The following is a 14,047-nucleotide window of genomic DNA, read 5'->3' on the forward strand; positions in this document are numbered from 1 at the left end:
CATCTCTCACACAGGCACAGTGATCACTTATGTCATTTACAAAAATACCAGAAGCATTAAAATGATGAGAAGTATTGGTTAAGATCAAATCAATCAAAGAGGATTTCCGAGGATATTTTATATTCAACCTAGTTACACTGTTGACAATCTGAGTGAGATTGTAGGTATTGCACAACATTTTTAGTTGATCAGAGCTAGATGTTACCCAGTCCTGATTCAGATCACCCATCAGGACAAATCAGGACATTCTGTGATAACAGTTTGAAAATACAACAGTAGTAGATGGAGGTCTATAACAACAAGATACAACAATATTTAAAGATGAGCCAAGGTTTAGGTTCAAAGACAGATATTCAAATTGCTTAGGTTTAGTAACAGAAGTCAGGACGACCACCGAGAACTTGTCTTTTACATACACAGCAACACCACCACCCTTAGATGTACGATCTGTACGAAACACATTGTAACCATTTATGCCAATATTTTTGTCTGTAATAGATTTTTTAAGCCAGGTTTCAGAAAGCATAAATACATCAGGGTCGGCAGTTTTTATCCATATATTCACAAAATCAAGCTTCGGCAGAAGACTTCTTAAGCCATGTCAATTTTCTGGAATTTTCCAAGCTGTTTAAAGGCACAGTCAACTTAGTGTATGTAAACTTCTTACCCACTGGAATTGTGATAAAGTGAATTATAAGTGAAATAATCTGTCTGTAATGTGGAAGGACCACCAGAGGGCAAGCTGGGCTCACGGATAGTAGCCCAGCCAGGCATGTGAGTCAAGGTGATCAGAGGCAATTAAGCACAGCTGACGGTACTAATGACCTATTCTCTTTCCCCTACAAGAGAGAGGAGGGAACCGGTAAGTGAATATTTATAATACTATTTCTGACTTCTGTTGAATCCACAACATGGCGGATATCTGTATGGCTTGTTTGGGCTCTGAGCGCTGTACTCAGATTATAGCATGGTGTGCTTTTTCCGTAAAGTTTTTTTGAAATCTGACACAGCGGTTGCATTAAGGAGAAGTTTATCTAAAGTTCCATGTATAAAACTTGTATCTTTTATCAATGTTTATTATGAGTATTTCTGTAAATTGATGTAGCTCTCTGCAAAATCACCGGATATTTTGGAAGCAAAACATTACTGAACATAACGCGCCACTGTAAACTAAGATTTTTGGATATAAATATGAACTTTATCGAACAAAACATACATGTATTGTGTAACATGAAGTCCTATGAGTGTCATCTGATGAAGATCATCAAAGGTTAGTGATACATTTATCTCTATTTCTGCTTTTTGTGACTCCTCTCTTTGGCTGGAAAAATGGCTGTGTTTTTCTGTGACTAGGTACTGACCTAACATAATCGTTTGGTGTGCTTTCGTCGTAAAGCCTTTTTGAAATCGGACACTGTGGCTGGATTTACAACAAGTTTATCTTTAAAATGGTGTAAAATACTTGTATGTTTGAGGAATATTAATTATGAGATTTCGGTTGTTTGAATTTGGTGCCCTGCACTTTCACTGGCTGTTGTCAAGTCGATCCCGTTAACGGGATCTCAGCCATAAGAAGTTATAAGTACTTGAGAGTATGGCTTGATGGTACACTGTCCTTCTCTCAGCACAAATCAAATCTGCAGGCTAAGGTTAAATCTAGACTTGGTTTCCTCTATCGTTGTCTCTACCTTCTTGTCCTTTGCGCTGTTGTCTGTGCCCAATAATGTTTGGACCATGTTTTGTGTTGCTACCATGTTGTGCTGTTGCCATGTTGTGTTGCTACCATGTTGTTGTCATGTGGTGTTACTACCATGCTGTCTTGTCATGTGTTGCTGCCATGCTGCTGCCAACATACAGACTCAAATCTCTGGCCACTTAAATAAACAGACTTAAAGGTAAAGGTATCACCAGTCACTTTAAATAACGGCACTTTAATAATGTTCACATAGAGGTGTCACTTTAAATAACGCCACTTTAATAATGTTTACATATCCTACATTACTCATCTCATATCTATATACTGTATTCTACACCGTCTACTGCATCTTGCCTATGCCGCACGCCATCGCTCATCCATATATTTATATGTACATATTCTTATTCATCCCTTTACATTTGTGTGTATAAGGTAGTTGTTGTGAATTTGTTAGATTACTTGTTAGATTTTACCGCATAGTCAGAACTGGAAGCACAAGCATCTCGCTACACTCGCATTAACATCTGCTAACCATGTGTATGTGACCAATAAAATTTGATTTGCTATGTTGTTGTCTTAGGTCTCTCTTTATGTGGTGTTGTGATGTCTCTCTTGTCGTGATGTGTGTTTAGTGATATAATTCAAATCAAATCAAGTTTATTTTATATAGCCCTTCGTACATCAGCTAATATCTCGAAGTGCTGTACAGAAACCCAGCCTAAAACCCCAAACAGCAAGCAATGCAGGTGTAGAAGCACGGTGGCTAGGAAAAACTCCCTAGAAAGGCCAAAACCTAGGAAGAAACCTAGAGAGGAACCAGGCTATGAGGGGTGGCCAGTCCTCTTCTGGCTGTGCCGGGTGGAGATTATAACAGAACATGGCCAAGATGTTCAAAATGTTCATAAATGACAAGCATGGTCAAATAATAATCAGGAATAAATGTCAGTTGGCTTTTCATAGCCGATCATTAAGAGTTGAAAACAGCAGGTCTGGGACAGGTAGGGGTTCCATAACCGCAGGCAGAACAGTTGAAACTGGAACAGCAGCAAGGCCAGGTGGACTGGGGACAGCAAGGAGTCATCATGCCCGGTAGTCCTGACGTATGGTCCTAATTGTATTTTATTTTACATTTTTAATCCCAGCCCCCGTCCACACGAGGCCTTTTCCTTTTGGTAGGCCGTCATTGTAAATAAGATTTTTTTCTTAACTGACTTGCCTAGTTAAATAAAGGTAAAATCAAATTGAATTTACCACAGGTGGACTCCAATCAAGTTGTAGAAACATCTCAAGGATGATCAATGGAAACAGGATGCACCTGTCCTCTCTGCCATTGCAGTATGCATTTTCTACTTTCTTCCTCAAATCACCAAATCAGGACACACTCAGAGATCATTTACAGTGCCTTCAGATAGTATTCACACCCCTTTACTGTTCATAGGCCGTCATTGAAAATAAGAATTTGTTCTTAACTGACTTGCCTAGTTAAATAAAGGTAAAATAAATGTCAAATATAAAACCGGAATCTTTAAGAAATTCCGCTATGCTCTCTGACGAACCATCAAACAGGCAAAGCGTCAATAGAGGACTAAGATTGCATTGTACTACAGGGCTCCGCTAAAAAATACAAATAAATGCATCTATACTGATTGAGGTGGATTTAACAGGTGAAATCAATAAGGGATCAGATCGTTCACCTGGATTCAGCTGGTCAGTCTATGTCATGTTAAGAGAAGGTGTTCTTAATGTTTTGTATGTTATAATGTATGTTACATTTTTTGTGTGGTGGTAACTAGTAAAATGAAGCAACCTGTCCAGGTGGTCCATTTGGGCAGAATCGGAGTCGACCAGTATTGTCTCACACACAAACAGACAGAGGCTCGCTCTCGTCCAAAAAGTGAAACACAGGACATCTCTCGCTCAGCTCTGTCAGTGGCCCTCTGGAACAAACACATACATAGTCAGAAAAAAAATACACAGTCAAAAGAACACACAGAGTCAAAAGAACACACAGAGTCAAAAGAACACACAGAGTCAAAAGAACACACAGAGTCAAAAGAACACACAGAGTCAAAAGAACACACAGAGTCAAAAGAACACACAGAGTCAAAAGAACACACAGAGTCAAAAGAACACACAGAGTCAAAAGAATATACACACACACACCTTTCTGTGTCGTCGGCCTGTGAGATGCCAATAGGTGGTCTGCCAGTGAAGAAGTCAAAGTGAGAGAGTGTGTCCATCTCCACATTATAGAAGCACATTTTGTGGTCAGGTCTCCCATTCACCTTAGATGGAGAAATAAATCAGAAACAAGACAATTAACTACTTATAGTTATATATAAGAATAATATAATTATAATTGACTTGGAAGTGTAGCAATTCAAATCACTTCATTTCAAATCCCTAGACCAAGGTCTACTCACTTTTGTGATATACTGTATATATACACACACACATTTATATATACACATACATACATATATACACACACACATTTATATATATATATATACATACATATATACACACACACACACACCCCCACACACTATATAATGACGTATAGAATGAACCCTGAAAATTGTGTTGCAATATGCAATCAAAGGGATTAGCCTGACTAAGTCGCTTTGAATAAAAGCATCTGCTAAACGGGATATATTATTATATTAGCTATGTTGCAAATAAACATTATGGAGACCAGCAAAACTAAATTGGCCTTTGTAATATCAAGTGACTCCAGTGGTGACATAATGTTTTCATAACAAATTTATTTATACTGGCTAACGATGCTGATTTGAGACAGTGTCACGTTCTGACCATAGTTCTTTTGTATTTTCTTTGTTTTAGTGTGGTCAGGGCGTGAGTTGGGTGGGTATGATCTATGTTTTCTGTTTCTATGTGGGGTTTCTCGTTTGGCCTGATATGGTTCTCAATCAGAGGCAGGTGTTAGTAATTGTCTCTGATTGGGAACCATATTTAGGTAGCCTGTGTTCTATTGTGTTTTGTGGGTGGTTGTCTTCAGTCTTTGTGTGTCTGCACCAGATAGAACTGTTTCGGTTTACACGTTTGTTGTTTTTTGTATTTGTAGTGTTCAGTTTTGGATTTATTAAAATAAGGTGAACACTAACCACGCTGCGCTTTGGTCCTCTCCTTCTTCCACCGAAGAAAACCGTTACAGACAGAGGTTGTGGCATTAGAAGAAATGTGAATTGACTGGAGGTAATAGGGATTTTATATGCTGTGTGTATACCTGCGGGTGAGGTCAAATACCTTGATCATTGGCCTTGTTAAATAAAGGTTAAACGTGTCTGTTCCAACCACCAGGTAGCCCTGACACCCACCGAGCGGCACAGGGTTGCCCTCCGCCTCAGAGAAGGCTAGCAGCTGCTTCACTGTGCCCTGGGAGACAGAGCAAGATAGATACACATTGCTTATCTATAATATAGGCAACAGACAACAGCAAAAAACAACACTGAAATAGATTTGACGTGAGTTTTGAAGCCATATGAGGCAGTATGCATGTGTGTGTGTGTGCGCGCATGCGTATATATGTATTCCCACATGCATGCGTGACTGTGTGTGTGTGTGTATCAAGTATGAACAGAAAAGGGTTAGAAGGGAGGGAATGTGGATAGGCAGAGGGTTTCAGATAGGGGACTGACCTGTGGTGTGTGGACCTGGACCCTATTGGGCTCCACAGTGTAGATATTCACAGCACAGCTAAGACCTGGGACTCACACGGGAAATATCCTGGGGACGAGCAGGAGAGGAGGATTCACACAGGGCTTAATAACACTAAGTATCTGTCTTAACACAGTGCTTATGATAGTGTTATGCAGTGCCATGCTGGTGTTGTGCACTGGTGTTGTGACTATTTAACTACGTTACCCGTGTTGCGTAGAGTTGTCCCTGAGGATTCGTACACAGTGACCTGCTTCCCGTTCCACACTGTGACTATGTCCTGAACACACAACACCTAAACATCAGATGCCTAATATTTAAAATGTTTATATTGTAAGTCGCTTATCCAGAGCAACTTACAGTAGTGACTGCATATTTTTTCGTACTGGCCCCTTGTAGGAATCGAACCCACAACCGTGGGGTTGCAAGCGCCGTGCTCTACCAACTGAGCCACAGTCATGGTAAGGGCCCGTCGACAGCAAGGACAATAATGATAAACTTAACGTAACTATAAAATGTTGGCAAGGATCCACAGTATAGTATTTTTTATTGTTCTAAAGTACACATGTTAATCAAGTGATCAACGCATCCTACCGCTCACTGTAGGCTCATTAATGTGGTAACACAGACAATTCAGTGCCTTCAGGGTGTGTTCATTGGCATAGTGACAACAGCAAATAATAATAAAATGCACAAGTAATGAAAAATCATATAGAGACTTGTATTTAAAGGTAGCAATTCAACAACAAACGTCATTGCTTGCCTCATTGCTCAAGTGGTTTGCAGGTGATTTCCCTTTTTCTAAAGGTTGTCAGTAAGTTAGGATCTTCTTTTTCATTGTGCTCAACACTCTGTCTGTCCTATGCAACCATTTGCAATGCATCAGTACAACAATGTTATCATCACTGGTCAAAGTGATCACACCAGTTTGGCCTATGCTGTATTTTACATTCAGCAAGTAGCAAAACCAAGCCTGCTTCTCCTCAAACAGGCCTATTATAAAAATAAATGTCTAACAAGCTATAGTAGCCTATAGCTTTTCCTAGAACTCGACTAGAAGAGGAATAGCATAGGCTTGTGTAGTCTTTAGCCTACTAGGCACAGGAACTGCTGGAAGAGAGAGGCTAGAGATGTGCAGCCGAAGTAAGAAGCTAAAAATTCGCTAAATATTAGGCCATTCATTAGCTAAATATTAGGCCATTCATTAGCTAAATATTAGGCCATTCATTAGCTAAATATTAGGCCATTCATTAGCTAAATATTAGGCCATTCATTAGCTAAATATTAGGGCTATACATATTTACCTGACAAAGTGCAAGAATAAAAGTAATCAGATTATGAAATGCCACATGCACTGTGCGTTCCCCCAGGCTGCGCACTGCAGTCCCCGGGCTCCCCTATTGATTCGTCCTATGTTTTGACCTCGGCTACAAATACACAACGCAATGAGGAATTCTATTATTGTTTTCAAGTGAGTACACAATTATTGTGTAGGCTGTAAAAACGCCCTGAGCTTTGAAAGCATGTTTCATTCCAAAATAACTGCCTCGGCGTGAATATACAACCATTTGGACCAGTTATGGGTCTATTCTCAACAGTTTAAAAGGTCCAGAAAGACACATTAACAGGCCACTCATATGGTGTTTTTTTGTCAGAAAACTGTACCATATGAAGATATGGGCATCTTCTGATACTGAGATGCACTGTCTATTGTGGATCATTAGTCTCCCAAGTCGTCTTATAATTAATGTGGCCACCAATATGCTCACATGCCCAGTAATTCAGGAAAGCTCACTGTGTGCTTTGCCCCATCTCCTCTCCCCTCCGGGCGACTATTCCTCACACACACCTAGAATGCTTCAATAGAACATGTTTTTGATTGGTTGATGACATTGTATCGTTGGGGGGAAATCGCTCTGAAAGTGATCCCAACGATAGCTATCGTTATATTCTCCATTGATTTTTTAGTTATCGTTGTAGTGTATACGCTGCTGTTCACTTGAATTAGAACAACTTCTACTTTCTTATCGATATACTTATTGTTATAGTTATCGTCTTTGGTGTGTACGGACCTTAAGAGATGACCACTCAACACACCTCACATACTCATACCTGCTTGTGTGAGATGTACACAGTTCAAGTGTCATATATTGAGCAGAAACAAATTCCTCGATAGCCTCCCTGGCTGATTACCTTGGTGACGGGACAAATTTATGGGCTGGTTACCTAGTGTAAACGAGACACATTTTGGGGTTGGTTACCTTGGTTATGCAGACACCCTTGATGTGCATGTCTGAGCACAGGGTGAGATGGGAGTTGGTGATGAACATGGTGAGGCTGAGCTGAGAGGGGGTCTGCTGCACAGCTGCCACCTGCTGGCCGAAGTGGGCTGACATGACGTGCTCACAGAGGATCAGCACTTTGATCACACTGTTGGCCGCCAGCAGGCTCAGGTTGGAGCCCCACTGGAAACGCCACAAGACAATTGTAATCAATCAGACAACACATTATCGTAAAACTTAAACAACATAGTCACAACATAGTTTTAGGCCAGGTGTGACAAATGAAAAAACGCATTGTAAATGAATTGTGATAGGATCTGTCTAAACAAGGTGATGGATGAGGATATAATACACAAGCTCTGTTGTGGCCAAGAGTCAATACAGTATAATGTAGTGTAACACGGTTATATTGGTGATTCACCTTGCCACTTTATTGTTAAGCCAATGGGTTTTTGGTTTTAGTTTTGTCTCGCCTTCACCTACTCAACATGGCATCTTATTGGCTGGTTTGCGTGGCTTGCTTACGAGGATGTTTAAGTTAGAATCATCCCAGTGAACAAGCACCAAACCAGAGTGCAGAGATGGATGGTGAGCCGTGCATTGCATGCCGTGCAATTTTGTGCTGTTTCTATCAGAATACATTTCCATGACTGGTGCTACAAATTGGAGTCCGTGACGATGACTGTACACAATGCAAGAAGAGTACTGTTACAGTAGCACTGCAGTACAGTGGTGTACCTGGATCTGGGTGACAATGCCCTCAATCTCCATGGGTGTCTGTAGTTTCCACTGGGCCTGGGCCTTCTATCCCGGTGTTCGGCTGGCTCACCATTCTCCACAGAGCTATACGCCCCCTGTTGGTGCCTGCAGCTAGGATCTCTGACAATACGCAGGGGGAGTTGGGCAAGGGAGAACGACTATAGGGCTGTGACGTTAAATGGATAACCATGACATTGATGGTTTTGGATGAAAACCATCATGAAAATAAAAACCTTCAAAAGCCTTTTTATTTTTTATAAAATGTTTTATCTACTTAATTTTAATGTAGATATACTTTACCCATAGCGGGAGTGTTAACTATTTATTATATGGTATTGTTTTGCTAACTTAATCTGTCTATTAAACTGTAATCCGTTATATGTATGAATAGGAGAGAATCTTTGAAGGCAAATTCAGTTCATTGAGGAGGGGGTGGGGTGAAGAGTGGGGACCGGGGGTACCTATAGATCCGATAGCCCTTCACCTCTGGCCTTTTTCATTATTACAGTAGATTGGAGGAGTGAGGTGAAAAAGATGGCTTTTTTGGTTTCATTTCGGTTTCAAACCTAACGACAATGGAGAACCAGATGACTTGGACCAGCCTGTTTGCAGAATATGCACAAAAACCATAGGCTACCTACTAAGAATTCCAGCACCTCAAACGAGACATAGATAAATGGCGAGCGTGCATATTCACTGTCTTTATCATTGGGTCAGTGCCTCTTGAAAGTCTTATATAAAAAAAGATTCTGCTAATCTCTCCAGTCATATAAAGTGTCATAGAATTGTATGAAATGTTTTTATAAAAGGCCACATTTTTCTCGTGCAAAGCAGAAGAAACATAGGCCTATCTGATATAGCCTAGCCAAAGCCTACTCCACCTCGCGCTGCATTGAACAGTCTTTTTTTTGCAAAAGTGATTTGAGTTAAATTATCATCCTAAATTATGACTATCCAATTTACTAATAACATTAGGAATAGTCAGCTATCTTACATAAGTCTGCAAATGTGATGATGCATGGAATGCTTTATATGTTTTTATGGTGAAAATTAGCTTCTCCAAACTTGAGACTCATAGGAGTTGCTGGCAAGATTTTTCTTTATTTGACCTTTATTTAACTAGGCAAGTCAGTTAAGAACAAATTCTTATTTTCAATGTTGGCCTAGGAACAGTGGGTTAACTGCTTTGTTCAGGGGCAGAACAACAGATTTTTACCTTGTCAACTCGGGGATTCGATCTTGCAACCTTTCAGTTACTAGTCCAACGCTCTAACCACTAGATAACACAAACAGATCTGGGACTAGGCTAGTGACTGTATATACACTGTGTAATAGTAATCCATTTAACATAAGTCTACCATAGCACTCAATTAGCACACATTTTCACAACACCAGTAATGTTCATTCCTACCCAGGCTCTCATCCAGAGAGAGAACATAGTTGTCATCCCTATCCAAGTCCCAGAGCCTACAACACAATGTATGTCAGCGCCACAATGTATGTCAGCACCACAATGTATGTCAGCGCAACAGTGAGTGTGTGTGTCTGACCTGATGACCTGTTCCCCTGTAGCTGTGATGAGAGGCCTGTCTCTGTTGAAACGATATCTGCGCTTCGGCCACTCTTTCCGCTCAGCTTCACCTGTGACAACAGAACACATAAACACACAAAGTCACACTTGAATTGACTGTGCCACTGTAATCTGTGTACGTGACCAATACAGTTTTATTTAAATTGACTGTGACACTGTACCTTCATGAGCTCCTAGGCTCCCCCCTCAGGTCCCAGAGTGTACTGCGACATCAAAAGGGTTTTCATGATGACGGCTAGGACGTCTCTCCTCTTCAGATAGAAGAGCTTCTGGATGGAGCCGTCCACACTGAGCACTGGGCTGCTCCTGCCACACTCATTCACACAGTGCACCTTTTCTGGAAATTACAAGATTATGTTATAATACTGTCATTGCATCAAATGGTTGCTTTATGCAACAGAATAGGGGGTATAGGGTTATCTGGGGCTTAATGCTGACAGTAGATTTACGATGCCTTGGGTGATAAACCTAACAAGCCACATTCCATTCATGTGAGGGAGGTTGCTCCAGTTTGACTGGAAGGTACCAGGGAGAGATGGCTCGGGTATGGATAATGAAAGGAACCTTGTTTTGGGGGCCAGACCCTGGTTTCTACACAATGAGAACAGTCTTTACAGCAGATACTGTCTGCTGTGAATTATTAGTATCTTTCATACAAATCTTAACCTTGCGACCCATTCCATACATCTGTTGTTTGTCATGAACATTCAGGAGGATGTACTTTGCTACAAATCCGCTCGTTGGGCTCTCAATTAATCATCTAGGGGTGGTTCGTCGACCAGCTTCATTATTGCAATAATTAATCAATGTTATTAATACGTTTTGAATAAAGAAAAATCCTGATTGGTGATTGACCTTGTCTCTCCTCATTATTAATTAGTATTTCCACGACAGGACATGGAGGCACAGGGTCAATACACACTTACCAAGGCAAGCAGTGATAGTGCTGCTTTAATTTCGCTTCATTACACCAGGCAGCGCACCAAACCTAAACACACACTAACCGTTGAGGGCTTGTTTCAGAGGAATATCTCAGACATGCATGCACGTACACATTCAAACGCACACACACGTAAGTGAACAACGCAGGTAAAAACACTAATAGTTTGCTAACTTCCCAGCCTTCCTCCAGTTGAACATGTCCAGGGCATTCTCGTCCCCACCCACTGCCGCCCGCGCCAGCATCGCCACATCTCTGGAACCAATCACAAGCAGTCAGCATCATACACTGGGACAGGAGCTTAGTAGAATGGTTTCCAAAGTATACATTGTCACTCTGACCCTAACCTGAATCCCAGATCTGTTTATGCGGTCTTGCCAAACAATAATCACAGGAGATGGCAAAATAGCTAAGGTCTTTCAAATGTTATTCAAATTAAATCAAATGGTATTAGTCACATGCGCTGAATATAACAGGTGTATGTAGACCTTACAGTGAAATGCTTACTCCCTAAAAGCCCCTAACCAACAATGTAGTTAAAAAATATATATAAACACTATAAAAAAAAACATCTAAATAATAATACAAAAATTACAGTTAAGAATAAGAAATAAAAGTAACAAGTAATTAATGAGCACCAGTAAAATAACCAGTTAGTTGATGTAATATGTACACGTGGGTAGAGTTATTAAATTGACTATGCATAGATGATAACAACAGAGAGTAAGTAGCATGTCACTTATGTGTTGCATCAAGTGACTTGATCAGATAACCAAGCACATAATAGCTACTGCTGCTGCTAAGCAAGTTAGCTAGAAACTGCTGGAATGATGTTCCTGACAACTGTAGCTAGCTAGCGACGTTAACTTAGCTAACGTTAGCTAGCTAATACAAACAGACCTGTCTGTACAAAATGGTCCTCTGGTTATTTGTGACCGTTATGTGGATTACTGGACAAAACTAATAGCGAAAGACAGGCTAGCTAAGTAACTTAGCTATGCTAACTAACTCAGCATTGGCTGCGAACTAACGTTAGCCAGCTAACTAGCTAACTTAATCCTTTGCCATTAGAGCCTGTTGCAAAAATAGCATGCTATGGTTAGCTAACGTTAGCATTAAACTGTATGCTACAATTTACGAAGGATTCAGAGTTCAAAAGAATAGAGAAGTTATCTAAAATATTTATTATAGGTGCCGTCCAAAAATGGGTAAATAGTCGTGACAACATAAATAGCAAAAGGCAATTCCAGTACTGTGGTTTTGCTCTGCTGCTGAGGGGGAAAAGGCGTCCCTTGTAGTTACCCCGACAACGTAGTCGGAAAGGGTGGGTGGAGTTACGGAAATTACCGATTGTAAATCGGTGTCAATCGGTGTGTTATGGCATGTGGCTCACAACACAACCTTTCATTTTTACAGGGTTGCTTACAGCTCCGTAAATAAAGCGACATTGAATACAGCAATAGCTCTCTACTTCAAGTTAATACATATTCTCAGAACCTGTTAATTTGATTAAGTCCATTAGATGCAACATGAACGGTTACTGATTGTGTACCTTTGTCTATCAGAAAAATACAATGTCATTCTCCTCAGGAGGGCAAGGATTTGTAGGTGTTTGACATCTATCCATGGCCCTGAAACAGAAAGGAGCCAGGAACAATTTACCTAGTAGCTTGGTCTCAGATCCGTTGTGTGCATTCCCAGCTCCTTGACACATTCATTGTACACAGCAAACATGAGAACAAAAGCAGAGAGAGAAACCAGTAGCCTGGGTGCCTCTCTCTCTCTCTATATACACTGCTCAAAAAAATAAAGGGAACACTAAAATAACACATCCTAGATCTGAATGAATGAAATATTCTTTTTAAATACTTTTTTCTTTACATTGTTGAATGTGCTGACAACAAAATCACACAAAAATTATCAATGGAAATCAAATTTATCAACCCATGGAGGTCTGGATTTGGAGTCACACTCAAAATTAAAGTGGAAAACCACACTACAGGCTGATCCAACTTTGATGTAATGTCCTTAAAACAAGTCAAAATGAGACTCAGTAGTGTGTGTGGCCTCCAAGTGCCTGTATGACCTCCCTACAACGCCTGGGCATGCTCCTGATGAGGTGGCGGATGGTCTCCTGAGGGATCTCCTCCCAGACCTGGACTAAAGCATCCGCCAACTCCTGGACAGTCTGTGGTGCAACGTGGCGTTGGTGGATGGAGCGAGACACGATGTCCCAGATGTGCTCAATTGGATTCAGGTCTGGGGAACGGGCGGGCCAGTCCATAGCATCAATGCCTTCCTCTTGCAGGAACTGCTGACACACTCCAGCCAAATGAGGTCTAGCATTGTCTTGCATTAGGAGGAACCCAGGGCCAACCGCACCAGCATATGGTCTCACAAGGGGTCTGAGGATCTCATCTCGGTACCTAATGGCAGTCAGGCTACCTCTGGCGAGCACATGGAGGGCTGTGCGGCCCCCCAAAGAAATGCCACCCCACACCATGACTGACCCACCGCCAAACCGGTCATGCTGGAGGATGTTGCAGGCAGCAGAACGTTCTCCACGGCGTCTCCAGACTGTCACATGTGCTCAGTGTGAACCTGCTTTCATCTGTGAAGAGCACAGGGCGCCAGTGGCGAATTTGCCAATCTTGGTGTTCTCTGGCAAATGCCAAACGTCCTGCACGGTGTTGGGCTGTAAGCACAACCCCCACCTGTGGACATCGGGCCCTCATACCACCCTCATGGAGTCTGTTTCTGACCGTTTGAGCAGACACATGCACATTTGTGGCCTGCTGGAGGTCATTTTGCAGGGCTCTGGCAGTGCTCCTCCTTGCACAAAGGCGGAGGTAGCGGTCCTGCTGCTGGGTTGTTGCCCTCCTACGGCCTCCTCCACGTCTCCTGATGTACTGGCCTGTCTCCTGGTAGCGCTTCCATGCTCTGGACACTACGCTCACAGACACAGCAAACCTTCTTGCCACAGCTCGCATTGATGTGCCATCCTGGATGAGCTGCACTACCTGAGCCACTTGTGTGGGTTGTAGACTCCGTCTCATGCTACCACTAGAGTGAAAGCACCGCCAGCATTCAAAAGTGAC

The 14,047-nt window shown here is 41.6% G+C and overlaps 1 long non-coding RNA gene across 1 annotated transcript; it reads right to left on the reverse strand.

Annotated features, from left to right (window-relative positions):
- Positions 1 to 2,954: 2,954 nt before the first annotated feature.
- LOC120060569 lies at positions 2,955 to 5,731 on the reverse strand. The gene is made up of 5 exons (XR_005478247.1): positions 5,585 to 5,731; positions 5,359 to 5,446; positions 4,967 to 5,095; positions 3,860 to 3,981; positions 2,955 to 3,633 (listed from the first exon to the last, which is right to left on the reverse strand). It is a non-coding gene; the product is annotated as an uncharacterized LOC120060569 (long non-coding RNA).
- Positions 5,732 to 14,047: the final 8,316 nt, after the last annotated feature.

Source organism: Salvelinus namaycush, chromosome 16 (assembly GCF_016432855.1).
Source record: "Salvelinus namaycush isolate Seneca chromosome 16, SaNama_1.0, whole genome shotgun sequence".
NCBI lineage: Eukaryota > Metazoa > Chordata > Actinopteri > Salmoniformes > Salmonidae > Salvelinus > Salvelinus namaycush.